This window comes from Eleutherodactylus coqui, chromosome 2, assembly GCF_035609145.1.
Source record: "Eleutherodactylus coqui strain aEleCoq1 chromosome 2, aEleCoq1.hap1, whole genome shotgun sequence".
Classification (NCBI taxonomy): Eukaryota; Metazoa; Chordata; class Amphibia; order Anura; family Eleutherodactylidae; genus Eleutherodactylus; species Eleutherodactylus coqui.
This window is the reverse complement of record NC_089838.1, coordinates 243,901,955-243,918,293: the sequence shown is the minus strand read 5'-3', so window position 1 is coordinate 243,918,293 and position 16,339 is coordinate 243,901,955.

Here is a 16,339-nt window from a genome sequence, read left to right as displayed (position 1 = left end):
GAAGGCAAACTAATTTCCACCTGCTCGAAAATGCTGTACAAAGCAGTAGGATATCCTTAGTATACGTCATTAATAGTTGGTTGGCTGGGGTCCACTGCTTTAGCCTGTGAGCTGATCAGGCACCTCCTACAAAGCGGAAGAAGTTAGCTCTGACCCCTTTGTAGCGGCCGGTGCACATAACTGCAGATGAAGCTGCCAATAAAATCAATGACAGCTAGAGATGAGCGAGTATACTCGCTAAGGTTCATTACTCGAGCGAGTAGTGCCTTAGCCGAGTATCTCCCCGCTCATATCTAAAGATTTGGGGGCCGGCGCGGGTGACAAGTGAATTGCGGCGGGGAGCAGGGGAAAGAGAGGGAGAGAGAGATCTCCCCTCCGTTCCTCCCCGCTCTCCCTCGCCGCTACCGGCCCCCGAATCTTTAGAGACGAGCAGGGAGATACTCGGCTAAGGCACTACTCGCTCGAGTAATGCGCCTTAGCGAGTATACTCGCTCATCTCTAATGACGGCTATATATGAAATTACCGGCCACAACACAGGGGTCACAGCTAACTGCTTCTGCTCCATACCCCTGTGTGTTCTGGCACTGACAGTGGGCGTCCAATCAGCTGGGATCCAGAGCGGTGGATCCCCACTGATCAACTCTTAATGACCTATCCTGATGACAATTTATCAATAATATTTGGCCGAAACACCCCTTTAACTTGTTATCCAAGTGCAGATAAAGCAAAATGGCTGCATAGAAGTTGTAACATTATAACAATAGAGAAAATAAAAGCAATGTTCTATATATTCAACCTAATATAAATTTTGGTAGAAATGATCTTTGGAAGTTCTATCCAATAAATATACCTTTCTGTTACGTAGTGGCATTAGTATTGGACAAATGTTCAGTGATTTGCCACAGCTCCACCATTGTGTCATGTGGTGAGGGGCTAAAAGATGAAATGGTTCCTACATAAAAAGACTGATCCATATGATCAGTATAATTTAAAGCTATACACCACATGTACGCTCGGCTTTAGGATCTGTACTAAATATGAAGCTGCTGGTTTTCTTAGCTTTGTAGCGGTTACATGTGGCAGTAATGTAGGCTGAGGCTGACCACATTGCTACAAAGTATAAAGAAAAGGCTTATTCCTGGTTGTTATTTCAGCTGTCCTTATCCTCCCGGCTAAAAATACATATTGGAACTCTAAAATCAAGACCAGAGATCTGCAGCCAAAGGATCAGCCTCTATTGTAATGATGTGACACAGACTATCAATATCTATGGTACAAATTACAGATCCGGCGGCTGCTCTGACACGATGACTGTATTATGTAAAACAGAATATAATAATGCTATTGTGTCATTCTGCAAATGAAACAAACATTTCACTGGAATTAATAATAAAAAGGGACCCAATGAACTATGTAATCTCTATGAACTATACACTACAGCTCATTAATTTCAATACGCCACAAATAAGGCTAATGGACATGTTTGTGCATTATGTATAAATGAACTAAGCCTTCATTTCCTTATATTTTCCCCGCATCAAGGTATCCAAGCTTAGCAGCGATCACAGTATTTATTTATTTGCCTAAATAAATGCATATTCATCAAAAACTACCTTATTTTATTAATTTCCAAAAAAAAGAAAAATCCAATCCACAATTTGGGTATTGTATTGAAATGGATGAGCTGTAGTGCAGCTAAAACATAAATATAGATCCCATAGAGTTGGGTTCAAGCACTAGTAAGGCTGTAATCACAGCATGTAGTAGTTCACAACAATTAATATTAAAGGGATTCTCCAGGACTTTTACTATTGATGCTTAGGATAGGTCATCAATAGTTGATCAGCGGAGCTCCGCCACTTGAGATCCCTGCCAGTCAGCTGGTAGTTAACTCTGCCAATATTGCAGCAGCCCAGTTTGGTATTACAGTCCCACCTCCTAATGAATTCAATTGGAGCTGTGACTGCAGTACCAAACCGGGCCACTACAATACGGATGGTGCTATCTGCTTTCAATGCTGTCTAAACTGACAGCAGAACCAGGGATCGGCTGATTGGTAGGGATCCCAAGCGGCGGTCCCACACTGATCAACTATTGATGACCTATCCTCAGGATAGGTCATCAATAGTAAAAGTCCTGGAGAACCCCTTTAATAATCATGTTCGATATATTAAAACAGACGGCTGCAAAGTGATTTGAGGAAGGGCCTAAAGTAAATTTTGATGTTTCAGGGTGTAGGTTCTCAATTTGTGATACATATATCCCAGAGGATACATGACATGTCTCTAAGACCAGGTTCATATCTGTGCTAGAACCTCAGTTCGGAGGCTCCGTCATAGATCCAGCACAAGACACTGGAATGAACAGAGCTGCATGCAGTGCTTTTTCTTCTGTTAAAATGCGGGGCAGCTGAGCAGTAACTGAACGGACACCATTATAGTTAATGGGGTAGGTTCAGTGCTGTTCAGTTCCATCATAAGACGAACCCGTTCGTCCAGGGGATTCCCTTTTTCTGCTTTCTGAATGGAGCAGAAAAACTGAACCCCTGCTGCAGATGTAAATGTAACCTAAGGGGCACTTGCACTATCATCATGCTGTGCTACTAATGTACAATACTGTGTATGAGCCCTGTCACATTACAATTCAGACATATCACACAAACAGTAATAATAATGTTTATATATAAACAATCAACATTTGATAAATTAGATTTTCAATGTTAATTGTTGGCTTACGAGCGCCATCTATCATTATAAATCACTGAAATTGTAACAATAACTGTAAAGTGTAAATGGAACTCTTTCTTTTTTGCTACAAGAAGTCTTTTGTGTTCCAGTAGAAGATTATGTAGAAAAGTGAAATGCTCAGGTAGAGTTCTTGCTCAGGACTGTTTCTTTGCACCACACAGTTGAAAAAGTTACAGTATAGTTAGAGTAGAGATCCCAACTAGAGATGAGCGAACGTACTCGTCCGAGCTTGATACTCGTTCGAGTATTAGCGTGTTCGAGATGCTCGTTACTCGTGACGAGTACCACGCGATGTTCGAGTTACTTTCACTTTCATCTCTGAGACGTTAGCGCGCTTTTCTGGCCAATAGAAAGACAGGGAAGGCATTACAACTTCCCCCTGCGACGTTCAAGCCCTATACCACCCCCCTGCAGTGAGTGGCTGGGGAGATCAGGTGACACCCGAGTATATAAATCGGCCCCTCCCGCGGCTCGCCACAGATGCATTCTGACATAGTTCAGGGACAGTGCTGCTGGTGCAGAAGCTGCTATAGGGAGAGCGTTAGGAGTGATTTTAGGCTTCAAGAACCCCAACGGTCCTTCTTAGGGCCACATCTAACCGTGTGCAGTAGTGTTGAGGCTGCTTTTTGCAGTGTTGCACTTTTTTTTTTTTTGGATATCGGCCGTGCAGAGCATTGCGTCCTGCAGTAATTTTACATTGTCTAGGGCCAGTAGTGGTGAGGCAGGGACAGAAGACATATTTAGTGTATATAGGCAGTGGGCCTTTCCAAAAACATTTGGGAAAAAAAATCTATTTGGGCTGCCTGTGACCGTACTCAGTGTACTGGGTCTCTGCTGGGGGTAGTTGTCCTAATTCATACGCAGCCAGCTAAGTGTTACAGCAGGCTTGCGCAAAATTCTTTCCTGGCTCTGTGTTGCCTGTTACATCACCGCTGTATTCCTGTCCACAGTGAAACAGTCTGCAGTAATTTTACATAGTGCAGGGCCAGTAGTGGTGAGGCAGGGACAGAAGACATATTTAGTGTATATAGGCCGTGGGCCTTTCCAAAAACATTTGGGAAAAAAAATCTATTTGGGCTGCCTGTGACCGTCCTCAGTGTACTGGGTCTCTGCTGGGGGGTAGTTGTCCTAATTCATACGCAGCCAGCTAAGTGTTACAGCAGGCTTGCGCAAAATTCTTTCCTGGCTCTGCTGTGCGTTCCATAAGCGAAGTCAGCCTCCACCCACAGGCCAATAAGCGGCACATTTAATTACAGCATTCTGTTTCTGCACTACTGGTAATACAGCATGCTGAGGGGTAGGGGTAGGCCTAGAGGACGTGGACGCGGGCGAGGACGCGGAGGCCCAAGTCAGGCTGTGGGCACAGGCCGAGCCAGTGCGGTGGCCAGGGGTAGAGGCAGGGCCAGACCGAATAATCCACCAACTGTTTCCCAAAGCGCCCCCTCACGCCATGCCACCCTGCAGAGGCCAAGGTGCTCTAAGGTGTGGCAGTTTTTCACACAGACGCCTGACGACCGACGAACAGTGGTGTACAACCTTTGTCGCGCCAAGATCAGCTGGGGAGCCACCAACACCAGCATGCGCAGGCATATGATGGCCAAGCACCCCACAAGGTGGGACGAAGGCCGTTCACCGCCTCCGGTTTGCACCACTGCCTCTCCCCCTGTGCCCCAACTTGCCACTGAGATCCAACCCCCCTCTGAGGACACAGGCACGAGTGCCTACCGGCCTGCACCCACACCCTCACCTCCGCTGTCCTCGGCCCCATCCAGCAATGTCTCTCAGCGCACCGTCCAGACGTCGCTAGCGCGACTGTTTGAGCGCAAGCGCAAGTACGCAGCCACGCACCCGCATGCTCAAGCGTTAAACGTGCACATAGCTAAATTGATCAGCCTGGAGATGCTGCCGTATAGGCTTGTGGAAACGGAGGCTTTCAAAAGCATGATGGCGGCGGCGGCCCCGCACTACTTGGTTCCCAGTCGCCACTACTTTTCCCGATGTGCCGTCCCAGCCCTGCATGACCACGTCTCCCGCAACATTGTACGCGCCTTCACCAACGCGGTTACTGCCAAGGTCCACTTAACAACGGACACGTGGACAAGCACAGGCGGGCAGGGCCATTATATCTCCCTGACGGCACATTGGGTGAATTTAGTGGAGGCTGGGACAGAGTCAGAGCCTGGGACCGCTCACGTCCTACCCACCCCCAGAATTGCAGGCCCCAGCTCGGTGCTGGTATCTGCGGCGGTGTATGCTTCCTCCACTAAACCACCCTCCTCCTCCTCCTCCTCCAAGGCAACCTCTGTCTCGCAATCAAGATGTGTCAGCAGCAGCAGCACATCGCCAGCAGTTGGTGTCGCGCGGCGTGGCAGCACAGCGGTGGGCAAGCGTCAGCATGCCGTGCTGAAACTACTCAGCTTAGGAGATAAGAGGCACACGGCCCACAAACTGCTGCAGGGTCTGACAGAGCAGACCGACCGCTGGCTTGCGCCGCTGAGCCTCCAACCGGGCATGGTCGTGTGTGACAACGGCCGTAACCTGGTGGCGGCTCTGCAGCTCGGCAGCCTCACGCACGTGCCATGCCTGGCCCATGTCTTTAATTTGGTGGTGCAGCGCTTTCAGAAAAGCTACCCACACTTGTCATACCTGCTCGGAAAGGTGCGCCGGGTCAGCGCACATTTCCGCAAGTCCCACACGGACACTGCCACCCTGCGGACCCTGCAACATCGGTTTAATCTGCCAGTGCACCGACTGCTGTGCGATGTGCCCACATGGTGGAACTCTACGCTCCACATGTTGGCCAGACTCTATGAGCAGCGTAGAGCTATAGTGGAATACCAACTCCAATATGGGCGGCGTAGTGGGAGTCAGCCTCCTCAATTCTTTACAGAAGAGTGGGCCTGGTTGGCAGCCATCTGCCAGGTCCTTGGAAACTTTGAGGAGTCTACCCAGATGGTGAGCGGGGATGCTGCAATCATTAGCATCCACATTCCTCTGCTATGCCTCTTGAGAAGTTCCCTGCAAAGCATAAAGGCAGACGCTTTGCACTCAGAAACGGAGGCGGGGGAAGACAGTATGTCGCTGGATAGTCAGAGCACCCTCATGTCTATATCTCAGCTCGTTGAGGAGGAGGGGGAGGAGCATGAGGAGGATGGGGAAGAGACAGCTTGGCCCACTGCTGAGGGTACCCATGCTGCTTGCCTGTCATCCTTTCAGCGTGTATGGCCTGAGGAGGAGGAGGAGGATCCTGAAAGTGATCTTCCTAGTGAGGACAGCCATGTGTTGCGTACAGGTACCCTGGCACACATGGCTGACTTCATGTTAGGATGCCTTTCTCGAGACCCTCGCGTTACACGCATTCTGGCCACTACGGATTACTGGGTGTACACACTGCTCGACCCACGGTATAAGGAGAACCTTTCCACTCTCATACCCGAAGAGGAAAGGGGTTCGAGAGTGATGCTATACCACAGGACCCTGGCGGACAAACTGATGGTAACATTCCCATCCGACAGCGCTAGTGGCAGAAGGTGCAGTTCCGAGGGCCAGGTAGCAGGGGAGGCGCAGAGATCAGGCAGCATGTACAGTGCAGGCAGGGGAACATTCTCCAAGGCCTTTGCCAGCTTTATGGCTCCCCAGCAAGACTGTGTCACCGCTCCCCAGTCAAGGCTGAGTTGGCGGGAGCACTGTAAAAGGATGGTGAGGGAGTACGTAGCCGATCGCACGACCGTCCTCCGTGACGCCTCTGCCCCCTGCAACTACTGGGTGTCGAAGCTGGACACGTGGCCTGAACTCGCGCTGTATGCCCTGGAGGTGCTTGCTTGTCCTGCGGCTAGCGTCTTGTCAGAGAGGGTGTTTAGTGCGGCTGGGGGAATCATCACGGATAAGCGTACCCGCCTGTCAACCGACAGTGCCGACAGGCTTACACTCATCAAGATGAACAAAGCCTGGATTTCCCCAGACTTCTCTTCTCCACCAGCGGACAGCAGCGATACCTAAGCAATACGTAGGCTGCACTCGCGGATGGAACCATCGTTCTCTATCACCATCAAAAACGGGGACCTTTTTACTTCATCAATCTGTGTATTCTATTCATCCTCCTCCTCCTGCTCCTCCTCCTGAAACCTGACGTAATCACGCCGAACGGGCAATTTTTCTTAGGCCCACAAGGCTCAGTCATATAATTTTTCTTAACAATTTTTATACGTTTCAATGCTCATTAAAGCGTTGAAACTTGCACCTGAACCAATTTTTATTTTAACTGGGCTGCCTCCAGGCCTAGTTACCAATTAAGCCACATTAACCAAAGCGATTAATGGGTTTCACCTGCCCTCTTGGTTGGGCATGGGCAATTTTTCTGAGGTACATTAGTACTGTTGGTACACCAATTTTTTTGGGCCCTCGCCTACAGTGTAATCCAATTAATTTTTTGCCCACCTGCATTAAAGCTGACGTTACATCAGCTGTGCTGGGCACTGCAATTGGATATATTTATGTACTGCCAGTGGCTTCCTGGGACCCACCCATGCTGTCGGTCCACAGGGACTTCCCATTAGGGAGATGTACGTGCCTGTGTATACTTATAAAAAACTCGAGCCTGACTGGGGCATGCAGTTTGGGCCGAAGCCCATCTGCATTTAATCTGACGTTAGCTCTGCTGTCCAGGGCACTGCAATGGGATACATTTATGTACAGCGGGTGGGTTCCAGGGAGCCACCCATGCTGTGGGTGCACACGGAATTCCCATTGCGGAGTTGTACCTGCCTGTGACTATTTATAAAAAAACGCAGTCTGACTGGGGCATGCAGACACCTTGACAGAATGAATAGTGTGTGGCACATAGGTTCCCCATTGCTATGCCCACGTGTGCAGCTCCTGATGGCGGTGGCACAGGATTATATTTCTCATTGCTTCTGTACAGCATTGTGGGCTATCGTCCCGCCCCTTTTAAAGAGGGTTGCTGCCTAGCCGTGCCAACCCTCTGCAGTGTGTGCCTGCAGTTCCTCCTCATGGCAGACGCACTTATAAATAGACATGAGTGTGGCGTGGCATGAGGGCAGCTGAAGGCTGCGCAGGGACACTTTGGTGTGTGCTGTGGACACTGGGTCATGCGGGGGGGGGGGGGGGTTGGGCAGCATGTAACCCAGGAGAAGTGGCAGCGGAGTGTCATGCAGGCAGTGATTGTGCTTTGTTGGAGGTAGTGTGGTGCTTAGCTAAGGTATGCATTGCTAATGAGGGCTTTTCAGAAGTAAAAATTGTTGGGAGGGGGGGCCCACTCTTGCCGCTATTGTGGCTTAATAGTGGGACCTGGGAACTTGAGATGCAGCCCAACATGTAGCCCCTCGCCTGCCCTATCCGTTGCTGTGTCGTTCCCATCACTTTCTTGAATTGCCCAGATTTTCACAAATGGAAACCTTAGCGAGCATCGGCGATATACAAAAATGCTCGGGTCACCCATTGACTTCAATGGGGTTCGTTACTCGAAACAAACCCTCGAGCATCGCGAAAATTTCGTCTCGAGTAACGAGCACCCGAGCATTTTGGTGCTCGCTCATCTCTAATCCCAACCTTTAGTACCTTGTGAGCCACATTCAACTTTGAGTGATGGTTCAACTCAAAAATGGAGAAGAGAATTTTTTAAACTGGAGCCAAAGAGAGCCTTTGGGTGTGACACACTACAGATCACACTACAGGCTCGCTACATTGTATCCTACTGTAAGTGAATGTGGTTGCGTTTCAACTCACAGGTTGCCGCAACTAAACAAAAAAGATCCTGTCACTCAGAGTCAGCACACACGCCACAGGTAAGCGTACAGCAAACGTTTGTTCCAGGAAGCGGAGACATTACAACGCATTTCCAGGCTTAGACTAGCCTAGAGTGGAAGCAGTTTGTGGAAGCCTGAAAGCGCGTTGAATGTGCTATGTATCTACGTAGCTCACACAGATGAGAGGATGTTTTTGTATTACGGTAATTGATCATTCTCTGATGATCTTGCACATGAGCCCTTGTTCTCTTTTTCCCTCAGTTGCTACTACCCGATGGATTTCTTGCACTTGTCAGATCGCAGTAACTTGTAAGTCACAACGTGACCACATTCACTTACATTAGGATACAATGTGATGTTAGACTGCACAACATGTATCACTGCTGGAGTCACTGTGAAGCCTGCGTCTAAATGTGAAGAAACAGGAAACCTATGAAATTGTAATCATTTGCTGATAAATATTTCAGTGTAAAGGTTGACACTAGTATTATGTAATCTGAATTGGCGCTGTCCGGTGGTTATGATAGGTCTGTGATAAAGTCAACTGCCAGCACATGCAGTGAGATCTAACTCAGGACTCCCATGGCAAGCCATGTGGCTCGCGAGCGCTGGATGGAGATCAATGTGCTACAGGATGCACTGAGGAGCTGAGGATATTTTACATAGGAAAATTAGATGTCTGGGTAAGCTATGTGACAACCCCGGTGGCCATATTAGTTGTCACCCAGTTTATCCAGAAACAGAAATAACTAAGAAGAGGAAATACAAGTATTATATTTACTAGCATATTTTTAATTTTAGGGGAAAAGGCTCTTAATCCAATCCGGATCTAAAAATCACTTTTCCTTCTTGTAAATTGTCTACAATGAATATTAATGGTGATTAAGTAGATTTATAAATACAGCATTCATGGAGTAATATGGAATTTCATATCCATGACTAAGCTGAATAAAGAGAATTCTGGGTGTTTCTGCACACATAATGTACTGCTCACCTAGAGATCTGAATACAAATCTATCACAAACCTGTTTGTACAGGCTGGAGCTTTCTGGCAGGTTCAGACAAGCAGTCTATCTCCTGCCTGAGCACCATGATAAATGTGTTTAGAACAAACCTATATAATGATGCTTTGGTCTCGGTTCATGTTACCCTTTACAAGAAGTGAGCTGCAGTCTCTTCTTCACCTGGGATGAAGCTAAAGTCACCGGCCGCATTATTATGGCGGCTGCTGTTAGTCTCAGTATAGAAAGGCACAGAGATAGCATACTGGCCAGCTACATGTGATACACACATGTGTAGTTTACACGGATACATGCATTCATAAGCACCTAGCCTTGCAAAGGTGTAGATGAACCAGTTACAATATATGTGTATTTCTACTTGCATCAGAAATGTAAATGGCATATCCTACTTAAATGGATTATGTCAGGATTAAAAGTAGATAGATGATGACTATTACCCTATTTACACTGACAGATGATCGCTCAAAAGTCGCTTAAACGATAGTTTGAGTGACAGTTTTGAGCGATCATCTTTGTATAGTCTATAGTAGCTAAGTAGCTGCTAAATAGCTATGCAGGCGGAGCGGGACACCGCCGCTATCACTCGGCGAACAATACAGCTGTTCTGCATAAGCAAACAGCTGTATTTTTCTCCACGCTTGCAGCTTGCATCCCGCTGTGAACTAGCAGCGGGACACAAGCTGTAAGAATCTTATCAGCACTGCACACTGTGATAACAGCCTGCACCGCTGATGAGAGCTCATCGCTCAATTCAAGAAAACTAAAATTGAGCGAGGAAGGAATCATGCACAAAAACTGCACGATGTCCATGAATTTAGACCCAACGGTTATTGCTCAAAAGCCAGCTTTGAGCGAATTTTGAGCGATAAATGTTGTGTCTAAATGGGCCTTATTAAATTGGTGGGTGTCTGATTGCTGAGACCCCCACCAATCCCAAATGTCCCTGCATGAATGGACCAGTGGTCGAGCATGTGAACTGCTGCTTCCTTCATTTCAATGGGACTGCTGGGTATGGCACAGTACAAACGCTCAGCTATCTCCAGCAATGCACAGAGAATAGAACCCATTGATTTCAATGGGATCGTCTTCATGAGTGTGTTTAGTGCACACATTTTTTGCTCTGTTTTCCTGTGCATTTGCACACCAAGATTCACATAGAAGTCTATGGGAGGTGCGCAAATATGCACTCTATATGCAAACAAAAGCACAATATTCTGCGCAGTTCCGCCTTTTAAGGGCTCTTTCACTCAAGCGGATATCCAGCGACTGTGTTTCTACATTTTCACGCCTGCTCCGTATAAGTGCCTGAATGGGCGTTTTTCCGTGATCCCGGTCAGCGTTTTCTCAATCATTCACAGGACCGCGAGAGTCGTTTTTTAGCAAAAAAATATGCTGCAGCCCGGAAAACCCTCGCTCTGCCAAAATCCTTGGGATGCATTCCGGTGCCAATATAGAGGCGCCTGTATGCTTTTCGTAGCGTTGGACGCCGCAAAAATGCCTCCCCCTCCCTTCTTTTTCTCTGCTCCTATAGGAGTCTATGGGACCAGCCAGCGTATATTGGCCAAAAGATAGTTCCAGTATATACGTCGGACGTATTTCGTCCGCTTATGTTCCATCTTTCACGGTGCTGACGTATTTACACGCCGTATAATCGTCCATGTGAACAAATGCATTGGGAACCCATGCTTCACATGGGTGGCATATATACGCCCAGGCATGAAAAAGCGGCATTTATGTCCTCATGGGAATGAAGCCTAGACCACAAAAAGTAGGGTTTCGTGTGCGGGTGTACAGTACCGAGTCGATATGCGCACAAATCTATGCTGAAGCATGTGCAATTGCACATACGGTCATCTGAATGATAAATCAAATGAAAGGTGTAGCGATACGTAATAAAGATTTACATATGACTGGCAGGATGTGTATCACTAGTGATGAAATACCTGGCCAATGAAATAAAGAGATGTGATCTATTACAACATGCTTGTCCGTCTGCTTCTCAAGCCGGTATCTCTTCTTGGGATATTAGGAGGGTAACTATACTGTATGAACACAGAAAAGCAAGTTTTACATTTTAACATATCAACCATTCTAAAATTCTCCTGCTTTAGTCACAAACCAGTGAAAGTTCCTTAATTGTCAGTGTATTAAGTGGGTCACCCCTGAAAAACATCTATTTATCTGCTAATGATTGGGCTACTGAACATGCAGATATTATTCTCCTAATGCAACGCTATGCAATTAGAATAAAAAATACTCCACATTATACAGAGCAAATAAACAAGTTCCCATCAATTCAATTATTCATGATGCGTCTCCTGGATATTTCATAGTATGAAGGTCCAAAGCAGCCTCTCCGAAGTAATCACAATATTTTATCTGATACTAATGAGAGTGAAAGAATTGCATGTTGTGACTGTTTGGATACAAACATTCTCAGTGAGAAGCCATGTCATATCCTAGTAAACTCAGGATTTATCTAACTTAATTACCAAGGGCCCTTTTACACCTCACTATGACGAGCCGATCAATGAGACTGGCGCTCATTTCACTGGTATTCACATAGGCTGGTTCAGACTGTATGGTAGTGTGATGCTAATCACATTGTGTGCCCGATCACATTGCAGCCCGTAAACAGAAAATGATTTTTCCATCTAGGTGAAAATTGAATAGAACAGGGAACACAGTGAACAAATTCTCTTTGCTAATATATTCATGCTTGGGAGTATCCATTGTGTGCTAGGCACAGGCTGACAATAGTGTTTCTCAATGGGATGAGCAATAGGAAGTCCAGGAAAATGGCTATTTCCATGATCAATTCTGATGTAACTAAAGGCCCATTTACATGCAACAATTTGCCCAAAATTCATTCAAACAAATTAATTTGAGCGATAATTGTTACATGTAAACGAGAAGCCATCGTGCACCATGTTCACATCATTCACTGGTCGTTTATTGCTGAGTTTCAGCCTTCATAAAAATAGTTGTTAGTTTGTTCGCTTGTCGTTGGGTTTAAACAGCAGTCATTCAGTCTTTCAAAGGACTTGAGGGGAGGGGTGATTGTTTGCCCAGCTAAACACAATGGCTCATGCCAGCAGAAGACAATGGCTTTTTTTTTGCACTAAAAGACCTCCTGCCATGCTCTCGCGGAGGTATCTACACATACGCTTGTCTGCAGGAGCGCATGTACATGTTTTACTGTCCATTTTCGCATACAAATCACATGCATTTTCATACGCAGGAAAACACGCAATCATGCTCCCATTGATTGAAATGGGCAATTGGTGTAATTAAATCAATATGTGCTCTTTCCCTGAGCAAATACAGATACAGAGGAAGGGCTCTTTCACACGAGCGCTATCTCAGCATTAAACCGCATGAATGAATTAGCGAGATTGTTGATCGGCTTCCGCTCCCCCTACCCCTGCCAGCTGGCTCCCATAGAAGGAGTCTATGGGAGCCTCCGACGCTGCATTATCAAAAGATAGGACATGTCCTATCTTTTGAGGCGAGATATCTCTGACACGTGATTTTCTCAGCGCATCAAAAAAAAATTGCTCATCTGAAAGAACCCACAGGAAATCATCGGATCTTTTGGATGCGATTTTTTGGCGCACATACCCAGCGTCACAACGACGCTCATGTGAAAGAGCGGAACAAAGAGCATGTTTCCTTACATGAATGAAATGTGCGTGCAAAATACGGAAATGTGATTAAATCCATTGAAATCAATGGGTTCTATTCTCTGCGTATAAACACGCCCGTGTGAAGGAGCCCTTAGAGGCAATTAAATGTTAACTTATGGTAGTTCCACATTTAGCAGCCAGACATTAGTAAGAGCCTCAGTGTAGACAAAGTTCAAAGGGCTGAGTTTCTCAGTGATGATGTCAAATAGGTGAGAAGTAATTGAGGTTTCTGGTCTGTTCCTGGTGTGTCTGCACTGAGTAATAGCCATATACTGTATAACCCAGTCTGCAGTCTGTGTATTTATGACATCTCACTTGTGATAGCTTAAAGGAGTATTGAACACTGATTGAAGACTCTTACAGAAAACTCCATTTACAACTTCTATTTGTTGAAAGGGTAACTGTAATTAGTATTACAGCCACAAGTCTGTCCTGTTTGAGTTTCAGTTTTGTTTTTTGTCAACCAGCAATTATCCAGAAGGCATATTTGGTATTTCAGCCGCACTTCAGTAGCGATTCCAGCGACCTGATTGGTTGTTGGGTACACACCCCCCTTTGGAGATGTGCACGAATGCTACTTCACGAGACCAGTGGGGGGTTAGGGTTTAGGGTTAGGTTTAGGGTTAGGGTTAGGCTTAGGGTTTAGGGTTAGGGTTAGGGTTTAGGGTTAGGGTTAGGCTTAGGGTTTGGGTTTAGGGTTAGGGTTTAGGGTTCGGCTTAGTTGCCGACCCTTCTACGGCCCTGCTGCTGCTTATTTAACGGGCCGGACACTCGTGCACATCTCCAAAGGGGGGGGTGTACCCAACAACCAATCAGGTCGCTGGAATCGCTCACCGCTACTGAAGTGCGGCTGAAATACCAAATATGCATCCAGAAGCCATAGAACTATTACAGTCCATGCCAAGCTCACAACATGACAATATGACTTTTTACCTGTCTACATTATGGTTATAAATACTTTGTATCACAAGTATAAAGTCTGACACTCAGCATGAATAAGCAGACAAGTTAGCTGAAGGCTATGCAAGGGATATGGTGACACCGGGGTGGAGTAGGAAGGGTCCAGAGAAGGTATAGACGCTCCATAACTGTACGGAGGCAATAAATGTGTTCGCCTGGAGAGCAAATGTTCATCGGCCATAAAAATACCCTTCATACCTCGGGATGTGTATGTTCATGGGGCAGATTGTCTCGCAGAAATGTGGTAAAGTAAGTGGTTCATTCTTTATCGACCACATTGCACTTGCATCTAACAATCTTGTATACTGGCCTGCGGATCAGCACATGAGGGTACCCTATGCGGATTCCATGGACTTTCTGCATCTCTTACAATCCATGTGTCTTTACTTCAGAACTACAAGGTTCGGTTCAACAATGGAAAAGCTTTCTGCTGTGGAATTAAGGACGTCTTGTGGAATTGTTGTTGCGGATTTCTAATATATAGGAGATATATAGTAAAATCTGCAGAAAAAATGCAAGAAATTCTGCAAGATGTTCCGAAGAAAGCATTTTTTTGCAGTGAAAAACACAGCAAGATCCACACTAAGGCCTTATTCACACAAGCGTTTTTAGACGTGTAAATACGCCCCCAAAAAATCGCGACCATCTGAAGCATTGGTTTCCAATGTAATTGTTCAGATGACCGATTTTTAGGCGCGTAAAAATGTTGTGCCGGAAAAAATAGGGCATACACAATCAAAATCGGCCACCAAATTTATATACTGCCGGAAAAGCTAGGTCTTGCCTTATCTTTCGGTTGATATACACTGGCAGCAAAAATAGGGAGGGGGAGGCAGTTTAGCAGCGTCTAACACAGGGAAAAGCTTACAGGCATCTCTATTTAGGCATTAGAAGTAGAGATGAGCGAGCATACTTGATAAGGCAAACTACTCAAGCGAGTAGTCCCTTATTGGAGTATCCTCCCGCTCGTCTCTAAAGATTCGGGTGCCGGCAGGGGGCAGGGAGCGGCAGGGGAGAGCGGTGAGGAACGGAGGGGAGATCTCTCTCTCCCTCTCTCCCCCCCTGCTCACCGCTGCAACTCACCAGTCACCCGCGCCGGCACCCGAATCTTTAGAGACGAGCGGGCAGGTACTCGCATAAGGCACTACTCGCTCGAATAGTTTGCCTTAGCGAGTATGCTCACTCATCTCTAATTAGAAGTCATTCTGAGGATGTATGCTGAACGAGGGATTTCTGGGCTACAGCATATTCTTTGGCTAAAACGTCACACCCGGCTGTGCAAATGGACGAGAAAATGCTAATTAAAGGGGTTTTCCAGAGAAATACTATTGATGACCTAGGTTCAGGAAAGGTAATCAAAAGTTGATCGGCACGTCGGGACCACGACCTATCAGCTGAGCTAAAAAATCAATGGGAGCCCTGCCTGCAGTTACAAGCACAAGCCACTATAAGGAGGTTGTCACGGAGGCTTCTGCTCTGACCTCTGTGTATTTGGAGAGGAAGTCTCCGCGCTGACCTCCCATGTAGTGTCTGGTGCTTGTAACTGCTGTAACGGCTCTCATTTTAAGCACCGGCCACTACAGTTTCAAGCACCAGCCACCAGAGGCGTAACTTGAAGCTCCTGGGCCCCATGGCAAAATCTGTATCGGGGCCCCCAACTATAATGCTTTATTCATAGTACTGGGCTCTCTATATGGAGAAGAGAGGACTTATGGGTCCCCTGAGACTCCTGGGCCGAGGTGCAACCGCATCCCCTGCAGTCTCTATAGTTATGCCAGTGCCAGCCACTACACAGAGGTCGGCACAGAAACTTCTGCTGCTTCTGCTCCGACCTCTGTTATTGCAGCGCTGACAGCATGCACCCGCTCAGCTGATCGGTTTGGGTCCCGAGCGACAGACCCCAGCCAATCAACTATTGATGACCTATCCTGATGATAGGTCATCAATAGTATCTCTCTGGAAAACCCCTTTAAGCTCGGGACTTGATCACAGCTATTTCCTTTTCACATAATTTTTGGCCATGATGGGGCCAGCGTGAAAACGCATACGGTCATGTGAAGGAGGCCTTAGGCTATTGGGCCATGAAATGCCTTTTAATCTACTATTTCATATAAGCACTGTGTTACAAGACCCCATATTTTAAAGTACTCATTGCATC